Here is a 10,876-nt window from a genome sequence, read left to right as displayed (position 1 = left end):
GTGTGTGTGTGTGTGCGTGTGTGTGTGTATGTGTGTGTGTGTGTGTGTGTGTGTGTGTCTGTTAGCTCTTCAGCAGCTATCCCTCTTCCCTCTGAGGCTTCCTCTCCCTCTACTCAGGCCGTGGGGATCACTTCAGTCAGCAGAGCCCTGTTTGACAGAGACACAGCCTCCATATAAATCCCATCCTCCTATTTATTTGATGTGCAGTTCTACTAGGACGCCTTCGATCCGTCCTCAGGGAGCTCACATCTCAAAACACTCAAATAGTCTGGGTGTGGTGATAAGCGCGGGCCTGGAATTATACTCCCAAATTCCCAAATCCTTATAGAGCATTGTTCCACAGCGTTTTAAGACGCAAACACCAGAGGAAAACTGCCAGATATGGACCAGGGAATTGTTGGAATTTCTATGTTATATCCTTTTAAAGTATTTTTTTGATATGAGTGTGTATTCAATGTAAAAGATAAATAAGGGAGGAATGTGAATATACAAAGGGGAAAAGCCATCCAGGTTGCTCCGTGATTGCATTTAGAGCGTGGGAGACGGGTCAGTGCAGTCTGGTGGATGAGTGGTAGACCTTTATGGGGAACACCCAGGAATGTTTAGTTAACTCGCCCGTTGCATTCAAGCATGTGTGTCAAAGGTGTTTACAGGGTGTTGACATTCACACATTGGCAGAGAGGTAATGTGAATAGTGTAGCCATGGGCTGTGCCAGGCCCTGAACGCGTTTAACAAAACTAATATTAAAAGGGGAAATTTAGTCAAAATATTCCAGCATGAATAGTGCCATTGAAATATAGAAGTCAAAAACACTTCTCCAATTTACTTCTGTAATTCTTCTTTATTTAATCCAAAACTCATGCAATGAAAAACGATTTTTATAGCAGCAGCATTTTGAAGCTAAAAAACATTAAAATAAATATCTCCTCCACACTGCCAGTCAAATAATTATGTAATTGTAAATCATGAAATGTGCATTATAAAGAGCACATTTTAGGTTTTGATATTTTTGTTAATTTTAGCTTTTTTATTTAGTGTTGCTTTTGTGTTCAATATTTTGTCAATAAATTATAAATCATTACTTCAAATGCATGATTGCTGAATTTATGCATTTACATGTTTAGATAGTTTGTTTTGCATAATTTTTTTAAACCTTTTATGTTTTAAATTAAATGTAATGCAGTCTATGACATTTTGTGTTTCTGTATCTTTACATTTACAGAAGTCCGTGACAACAGAGAGTTAGTTGGATCAATAGTATCAACCAAGCAAAATGTATTTTTAAATAACACATTGTGTGTTCATACTTACACAATTAGGTAATAATTTAAAAAGACAATAAAAAATAATTGTCTACATTTCTTTCTATAAATCAATTTCTTTTTAATATCACGCTAGAGCATATCATATATTTTTGTTTTTTGTGGTTAAAATGTAAACAAAGTATTATGACTCTGTAAATTTCATGATGTGGAATAATATGTGGAGCGGCTGATAAAACTAACCTGATAATGTGTGGTTTAATTTCCCCTTTATGTGATGGCTTAGCAATAAAACACAATTATCAAGTCATATATCCACTCATTGTAGCAAAGGGCAAACACAAGATGTGTAACTATAAATGTTTAACAGTTTAAATCAAATTTCCACTTTTTTTAAACACAGTTTGTCTTTGTAATACAAATGCTTTGTTGTGCTGGGTAAATATGATAAGATTTCTAATCATGAATACTCGTGAAGCATTTTGCCATATATATATATATATATATATATAAATGAATGAAGACATTAATATTTTCATGAAAAACTGAGAAAGAAGCCATTGTAGATGCTATTTAACAAATATTGGAATAATCTTATTTTCTACAGACAGAAAAAGAAAAGTAGGATATTGTTTAATTTATAATGTTACATGTATACCTCAAGGTATATTTGGCTGAAATAGCTTAACAACTAAAATTAATAAGGGCCAAAATTTTGACTTTATTCTTTACTTTATTTTTCAACCTTCAACCATATGCCAAAACCCTAATCACAGCAATTCTCTGAGAAAGCTATCTAGTCTTTCTGCAGTAGGTTGCCAAAGAGGCAACCAGTGCCAGCAAGCATAAGTCAGCATGTCAGTCTGTCTGTCTCTCTGTCTGTCTGTCTGTCTGTCTGTCTGTTGTCTGTCCATGTGACCACCCACTGAGAAGTACGGGGCATAAAGTGAACCGCTCTAACCACCTTCCGTCTGCTTTAAACTGACCTAAAGGTGCCAAAACACCTAACCTGTTAAAGTGCCTATTACTATTATCTCCAATTACTTTAGGTCACATCTCATTTAGGGACTGAACCACACACCATAACACTACAGGCATCACTCACGCCGCCATTGTTTAAGGTAATTGGAGGGGCGTTGTAAGTTTCCTACAGTATGACTCACACAGCTCTCTTCTCCACCCATGAATGCTGGAAGATTGTAGGTCACAGTGAACTTAAAAACGAAGTCCTCTCAACTCATAAATTACACGGCCACCGACAACCTTAAGCGGTGTTGAAATGCCTCGCACAGAGCTTTATTTCAGCGTTGGTGGAGCGTGAAGCTGAGAGCACCACCCCACAAGGAGCTCGTCTCTCACAGGCACAAATAAGACAGCTATTTGTCTTGCCATACCTGAGGTCTGACATGCTGGCAAAACGTGGATGGTGCACCAAAGGTGGATGTGAAAACAAGCACTTACTGTTTCTCAATGATGTTGCTCGTTGCAGCATTGTTTCTGTAACAGGTCACACATATATATATAAACATATATACATATGAAATACTGTATATTCATGCCCTTGTGAATAAAGTCTGGCTTTAAATATAAGATGTTATGCCCCAAACCAAAGGGTTTTCTTTCCTGGGACCTGGTACAGCTACTGGCACTTTGAAATCTGATCTGATAGATTAAGAGCTTAGCCATTAGAATAAACCATTGTGGAATCATCATGGGTTGTATTTTCACTCTGTTTTTCCTGCAGTGTATCTGTGTGTAAGTTGAGAGAGCACTAGATGTGACTCTCCTTAAATACAATACAACTTTAAAGAAAAACTATGTATTTCTGTGGTTATATAAATGTGAAACAACACGTGAATCTCATTTCTCAAAGGTCTTCGTTCACAACATCATATTGTGTAGAAATCATCCTCAGTCTGACCACCCAGGGGGTCCCTGACACCACAACCTTTACAGAGGGGGATGGGCGAGTGTGTGTGTGTGTGTGTGTGCGTGTGTGTGTGTGTGTGTGTGTGTGTGTTTGTGTTTAGGCAAGTGTCTGCTCACATGCATGAATATACTCTTTCATCTTATGTGTATTGATCCTCCTGTGACATCTCACTACTTTTTTGTATTTGTTTGTTTCAGATGCATTTACTATTGTTATTGTATTCCTGGCAGACTTCACCAGGGAAGCACACTTACTTCCATTTCCTGCAACGCAGACAACATTACATGTATTCAGCGGAGAACTCCAATGTAAATGCAAACACAAACCAACAAACCAAAACAAAAGAGCACAATATGGATCCTTCTCTCAGCCACAGCCACTACACTCGCTCTGTTTGCCCTCTCTTCTGGCTGGAGTTGCCATCAGGTCATATAATGACCGCATCTCATTTCTCCCTCAAGAGCTCTCGGAAGCTTTCTGCCTTTGGCTGGAAAAGTACATCTTTGTCAGGTTCTAGAAATGGGACTCTTCACTTTGATTTTCCTTGCATCCCAAATCTGAGTCTTTATCATATTTTCCATTGTTAATAAAAAAAGCCACTTGGGCATCGTGATCACACTCTGTGCTTGACTTGTGCTGCCTCCTCTAAGAAGAGAAGAGGGGTCAGCCGTTATCCCCCCTCCCCTGACGCCACCCTGCCTTTTATGGCAAAGTGAGAGTGATTCAAACCCTAAATGGGTGCACATGCTAAGGTGAACGGAGATACACATGCGATAACCCATTCAATTTAACAACACAGTCATGGCAGGCAGAATGTGGACAGATAAATGACCATACAGTATGGTGTACAATGGGAATTAAAAGTATAGGGCAGCTGGGCTCTTATCTGGCCAGGGAAGAAGAAACCAGGCAACAAAGGGAGGCCTAAGACTAAGAGGCTTGATGCATGGGAAAGCCATGGGCCGGCCATTGTGGCTGCCCTTCTGCTGAGCAAATAGTCCAAACTGTTCATTCCCCATCTCCCATTCTCTCGCCGGTACATTGTTTGTGTCCTTGCATTTCATTCTGACTGGGGAAGATTGCTCTCAGGGCCAGTGAGCAAACAGTCCAGAAAAGAGCCAGCTATCTCCTGCCGTTCCCAGGAGAACTAGCATTTTTATTTCAGCTTCAAGCTGTCAAAGGATTGGAGAGTTTATGTCAGGATCCTGAATTAATTGCTTTAAGCCACAGGGCCGACGCCGGCGTTTTTATCACCAAATGTTCGGTAAAATGTGTCCTAGCAAATTATGCAGCACACCCCCCACCACCCCACCATCGCCTCTCTTAGTCGCCAAACATTTGGTATTGGATACATACAGGATGAGTTTCTGCAACACAAATGATGTGTTTAGTTGTTGTGACAGCACAATGGTGTGAATAGTGATGGGCTATAGCACGGCTGTCAAGGATTTGGTGGAATGAAGGCAAACAGCAAACTTTTGTGTGTGTGTTTTTCTTTCTCTCTCTCTCTCACTCTCTCCCTCTCCATGACGGTGGGTACACGAGCCAAGCTTTGGCAATAAAATGAGTAAGCTTACAGATGCCTCAATAAACCATAGCTGTTCAGACATTTGGTGGGCCGAGCTTTAAAGACTCCAAACTGTCCTCTGAACTGCCAAACTGATTTCAGAACCGTCTGTCATCCTCATATCCATCCCATGCTACTGCTTACTTAATAACTATACACAGTTTAATACATTTGGATCTGCAAAACTCCTATATATGCCCAAATACTATACTGTATGGTCCATATATAAACTACTTTACTATCTTAAACAACAGTTTTAAGTTAAACTTTGGAATAAATTTTCTTCAAGTGAATGCATTAATATCTGTATCAATATTAGTGAAAACCATGCAGTTGATACAGTTGAAAACTTTTTGGCTCTTAACACACTTTCTAATCCAGTGCATCAATCCCAAATATCCCAATATTATCCTATGCAGAGATTTGTTTGGGTATTTCAATAAGTGAGTTGTTGCTGTCTTTATAAATATCACTATGTTGCCATATCTGGGTGTTGTGTTTTCATTCTCTGGCCAAAAACAACAAAGGAGCAGGCCGTCCAACAGTTCCACTCTTTAGAGCTACACACCAATAATTGAACCTGAAGACACCATCTGGACTTGCTTTACACAAATGCATTTGACGACAAAGCGCACCATCATATTTGCATCTTAAAAGCATTTGCAATATTTCATCATGCCGCCTGATGCTTTGCTATTTGTATAAGTAAGCCCTCAAACAAACTACCTGTCATTCATCCATCACTGACTACAACAGTTCAACAGTTCCAGTCCTCTGAAGTTGTTCCCAAAAAATATGCAACTACTTTTCACATGAAAGTTTTTGCATATGAAAGGAAGTCCATGTGAAATTTGCATAAATACATAAACACAACTGTCTGTGACATTATGACCTCAAACAGTTCCCACACCCACAGCTAATTTAACTGTATCCAAGGCCCAAATTAATCATGATGTACTGTATATCTTTGATATATTATCTTTCTGTTGGGTACTTCAAGATAAGGGTATCCCAGCTCTGACCAATAAATCTGCCAGTTGACTCCTTAATCTGAAAGGATATTAAGTGACAAACAATGTGATGTTTCTGTCAGCATCAAGCAGGCGAGGGTTAAATAGTGGGTATCAGGGGACTACTCTGCAGTGGGGAAAACATACAGGCCTCATCCTTCATCATAATCTGCTCAACAGCCCTATAGACACCTCCCAGCTTTCCTCAATCCTTCAACCGAACATCCGCCATTCCATTATAAATAACGCAGCTATTTATATGGGATTAAATTGGGGATTAATTTGATTCAAGTCAGGGTATGGGAATTCATTAGCGGGCTGACAGTGGCACTATACATGGGGGGAATTTAATTTGAATCCCCCAAGGGAAGCACTATGGGGCACTGGAGCTGTGTTGAAATGGAGGACTTAAAGATAATGGGGGGATATTGTTTTACACTTTAGATTTGGAAACTTGTAAGGTGGTGCTTGTATTGCTGTTGATGGGTTGTGATCAAATTGAGCACAGTAATGCTATTAAGTGAGAACGTCCTGAAATTGACAGACCATGCTGGAAAGACAGGGTTTATCTGAAAGGGAAAGAGGGCTCAGAGCTGGCCTTGTCTGTCTGCATGGATCAAGAATAGTTCTTGACACTAGCATGACCGCGTGGAAGTAAATACAGGTTTTTCACACATATTTGGCTCCCACTCATACGGTATTATAATGAGCCTATTATTTGAATGTCAGTGATTCTCATGAATGTTGAAATGGCATATCTATCCAGACGCCATTCCTGACAAGCTGTGTGGTGTGAAGCAAAGGCATTAAATTTAACTTGGATGCAGATTACAAAATTCACCCCTGTAGAACACCATCTTGGCATTCTCTAAATTGGACAAGTCCCAGTGTAAGATAGCCTATCACAGTGCACATGTCTGCATAGGAGAACATATGCAGGACAAAATATTCCGTAGTTTGTTATTCCGAGGACGGCACTGGGGGCACACAGGCTTGTTTGCCTTTGCTGGGAGAGGAGATTGGATTGGGGGTTTAAATGAATCGCTGGCGCACCACGTTTATAGGTTTCATTAACTTTTAATGAGTTGGGTGTCCTTCGCTGTGATTGGCTGGCAAACTCTGCCTTCACTTCCTGGAACTGGAGCTGAGGGGGAAGTGAGGAGAAATTACAACATGTTGGCTTCCATGTTATGGCCATGTGCTGCTGAATGTGCCACACTGGGTGGAAATGGGTCAGAAGAGGGGATATAACGTGGTACTATTCCAAAGCAGAAGCCCCAGATATCCATCAGCACTGGCAACCCCTGAATCTAAAACCTGGAGGTATCAAGTCTCAAGGGGAATAAAGAAACCTTGGCAGATCAATCACAGCCAAGCAGGCATCCCTTTACCACAGCTGACTGACATATCGTTTTATGGTCGCTTTGCCAACAAGGTTTGATCTCAAAGACAGGCATGAGACCCACTGGGAAATGCCTGTGGAATTACCAAAGAGGAGCTGGAAGCATGAGTGCATGCATGCACACAAATATTTCCAGCAGTCAACTCAAGCAATACTTCATATTTTGAGCATCTTTAATCTCCATGCTATATATTATCTTTTTGCCTGGTTGATCACACATCTGTTATCTTGCATGGATGGGGTGTTTCTGTACGCTTTATGTTTCTCCTTGAGAAGCTAATCCCTTCCTCCATTGTGCGGCTGAGCCTCACTTCAACTCTCCCGAGAAACAAAGGCCTTTCCTGTCATCCCCATTTTATCTCCACCACATTGAAATAAGATGGTGAGTTCTTCCTTCAGACATGTACATCATCTCCATCACCCCTTGATGGTTGTTTGTTCCCTTTAGAAACCTTGATTGCTCTGGTAAGGTGGGGACTGACTTCTATTTCATTCATTTGATGACAGACCTGTGTTGCAATACTTTACAAGGATAAACACTGATCATCCATCCACTTCCAGGCATATAAAAGCAGCAGGATAGTGAGAGGCACCCTGTCCTGGCCTGAATGGATCACCTTTAGGTCACTGCACGTCCCACCAGCTGCTGCCTCACAGTACTCAATGGGCATTGTTGGTGGACCTCACTCTCTCTCTCTCCCTCTCTCTCAGGACATGAAGGAGTCCTACACTGGAATGTCACATAGTCGTGTCAGAAGAGTGCGGACACATCACAGTCAGCGGCCGCATTCTCACCCTGTCCATCCTCTCTCACACACACACACACACACACACACACACACACACACACACACACACACACACACACACACACACACACATATACACACCTCTTTTTTTCCATCACAACAGGACCATATCTAACCTGCATACATCCAGATTTACAAAATAACAGCTACATCTGTCAGTTAATGGTGGGTATGAAACTATTAAAGTTTCATCTTCAGTAAGTTTAAAAAGTGAACACTGACCATTACAAATCTACTTCCTGTTTCAGAAAAACGGCCCAAGCAGAAAGACAAAAATAATAACCGAAGAGTGTGTATGGCTTTAGGCTGTTCTCGCTGATGGCTTTTGTACACATGTGTAAATCCCTGATTATTCTCTAAAATGACATTTTAGAAGAAGAACAAATTTGTTGGTACGTTTGATAAATTGTGTAAAACATCTTCACTGCACAACAAATATTAACCAACCATTTAGATATTAATTATGTGTTAGTCATAGTGCTACATATATGCATTATTTTCAAATGATGGTAATTGTAACTTAAATTTAACAACTCATGTAATCAGGATGTGATGTCCTTTACAGTCGAACCATCCAATGTCAAGCTTTTGCCAGGAGGCCTGTTTGAAACCCAAATACTCTGTAGTGAAACTGTGTGAACAAGAAGTTTGAATTCCACTGCTATATACACTAAAGCATTTGATCAATGTACAATTTTAATGTAATTTATACATCGTATTCTTTATTCTTATGTTCTATAAATACAAAAAAGAATCATTACCATAAATGGATAAATATATGAAAATGTGTTTAGCCTATTAGTTAACCCTTATAACCAAATGTATTTTTAGTGTAGGCCTATAATATGACAACAGACTGCAAAGATAATTAGCCTGAAAATTAGCAACGCAGTATACGTTTTAACAACGTTTAAAAACATTTTTTTTCCAATTTTATGCAGGCTGCTTCCAAAGCTTTGCTTACTTGGTTTTCAGGTTTTGAATCCTAAATTCCCAATAAGCCAATTACCAATAACATACAATAACAGTCAATATTGACAACACTATAATAAAATAAACAAAGTTGCAATGGAGGCCAAAATTATTATCGATTCAGGTCGGATCAACGGACAATTTTATTTAAAATATTTTCAGTTCATGCACTGCTCAAATTGTTTCCTTATCGTCCTTATAGGGTAGCCTAAATTTGACATTATTAGTGTGTCGTGTTGTTTTTTCACACATTTTTCGAACTAAAAAAAAAAAAATTCTAATTGCCTAATAAACAGATTTATTCATCAGCAGTGGATAATTGCAGAGGAAGTTGGAGACACACAGCCTGGGGTTCGTTGGACGGACTGGCTGACGGAGCGTCCCAGGAGGACGGGCCGCCCGCTGAGAAACCATGGGTGGCGTTGAGTTTTGACTTTGTGTTTCCTTTAATATACTGTGGGACGGCAGTTTGCCTTGCTAAGATATGGGATTAGGAGTATTTCTGCTGAAAGAGGAGTTAAGTCGGGCTAGTGTGGATGGTCCCTCCCCTGCAAAAGGCTGAGACAGAATTACAGCTTGTTGGACCGGTGTCCCGCTGTCGCCATGGAGACAGATCTACTTGGGTGTTCCACTCCGCGGGCTGCAGCGTGGAGCCTATAGGTGCGGCAGGCGTCCTGCTGTAGCCTATAGGCCTGTAACCACCAGCTGACTCCATGAAATAGCTCTACACCCGATTAATACGCAGATACACAGCCTGAAGAGCTGTGACTGATGATTGAAGCGTTTTATCCGATTGGAGGATTGCTTACCAAATTATCCGGCACAGATCTGTTGCCCAGCTGCTGCTCCTTTATGGGATTTTTCGTATTGCTTCATATTTCTTAGGCCTACATTTAAAGGTTAGCCTACATGATGTCCCCTCGTCCATGCATCCATCTACTGTTAGGAATGATAGTGCCCTTACCCCGCTATATTCAGTTGACGCCCGTGGGTGGATGGCTTATAGGGATACTGAGTCATTCCATGAAAATAGAGGCCCAAACTTGCCTAGGCATTAAAATGCATGGCTGTAGGGGAAATTTCTCACGTTGGAGGTTTGGTACAATTAGATGCTACATGCAGAAAAAATAAGTAAATCGCTATTGTTAAGTTACACTGAATGGCAGACCTGTTTGCATCTGTAGCCTGGCATACTAGGCTATAGGCTATTATTCATTTATGCATTGTTTTAATGCATGCTCTATTTTAACGCACCTTCATCATATTTATGTTCCATTTAGTATGCTGATGTCCCGTCAGTAACCAGCAGCAGAGTCAGACTGCCGGAGAAAAAGATGCGTCTGAACGCTTTGTGCCTGTGAGAAAGGACGTCTGATTTCCAGGCCTTAATCAAGAAATATGCAAATGCGACAACAAGAAATGCGGGAGAAATCAGGTTAGCGGAGTAAAAAAGGATCAACAGGCTGGACCGTCCTTTATTCTGTTGCTATAACAACAGATGGGCTCGTCTATGGTGCGGCTATAGGAGCTGCAGCGGCATCCTCCCTGATGGCAAGCCTGTACAAAGTTAGATGATGAGGAAGGTGCGGTGATGTGGCCTCGGCGAACTTTTGTCCGCCAGTACAGATTGAGGTTGGTTACCTTTGAACCGGCAAAGCTCCAAAAGGCCATTCCCATCTCAGTGTGCGCCAGAGAGGGCTTGACTGGAGTTATCCCGCCTTCAAAGGATCGGAGGAGAGCCGCGTCCGGATACAGTTGTTTAATGTTGGCTAATGGACATGTTGAGGGCTCTCCAGCTACTTTAGATTTAAAAGAAAAGGTTATCCAAATATAGCTTTTTGGACATTATTTTGTAAAGACATCATTGCAGAAATATTAGTGGCCCCTTATTTCCGTATTATTATTATTATTATTATTATTATT

General features: G+C 40.6%; 1 long non-coding RNA gene across 2 annotated transcripts in view; it reads right to left on the bottom strand.

Annotated features, from left to right (window-relative positions):
• LOC116670442 (uncharacterized) overlaps positions 1 to 10,876 on the bottom strand; it is a 14,918-nt gene that overhangs the window by 2,646 nt on the left and 1,396 nt on the right. For both annotated transcript variants that reach the window (XR_004327022.1, XR_004327023.1), the window contains one exon: positions 1 to 147. This exon is cut by the window's left edge and continues 108 nt beyond it. This is a non-coding gene — a long non-coding RNA (uncharacterized LOC116670442). The remainder of the gene's footprint in view (positions 148 to 10,876) is intronic.

The sequence above is a fragment of the Etheostoma spectabile genome, chromosome 20 (assembly GCF_008692095.1).
Source record: "Etheostoma spectabile isolate EspeVRDwgs_2016 chromosome 20, UIUC_Espe_1.0, whole genome shotgun sequence".
NCBI lineage: Eukaryota > Metazoa > Chordata > Actinopteri > Perciformes > Percidae > Etheostoma > Etheostoma spectabile.
The sequence above is the reverse complement of the archived record's forward strand: the minus strand, read 5'-3'. Positions and strand labels throughout refer to the sequence as shown.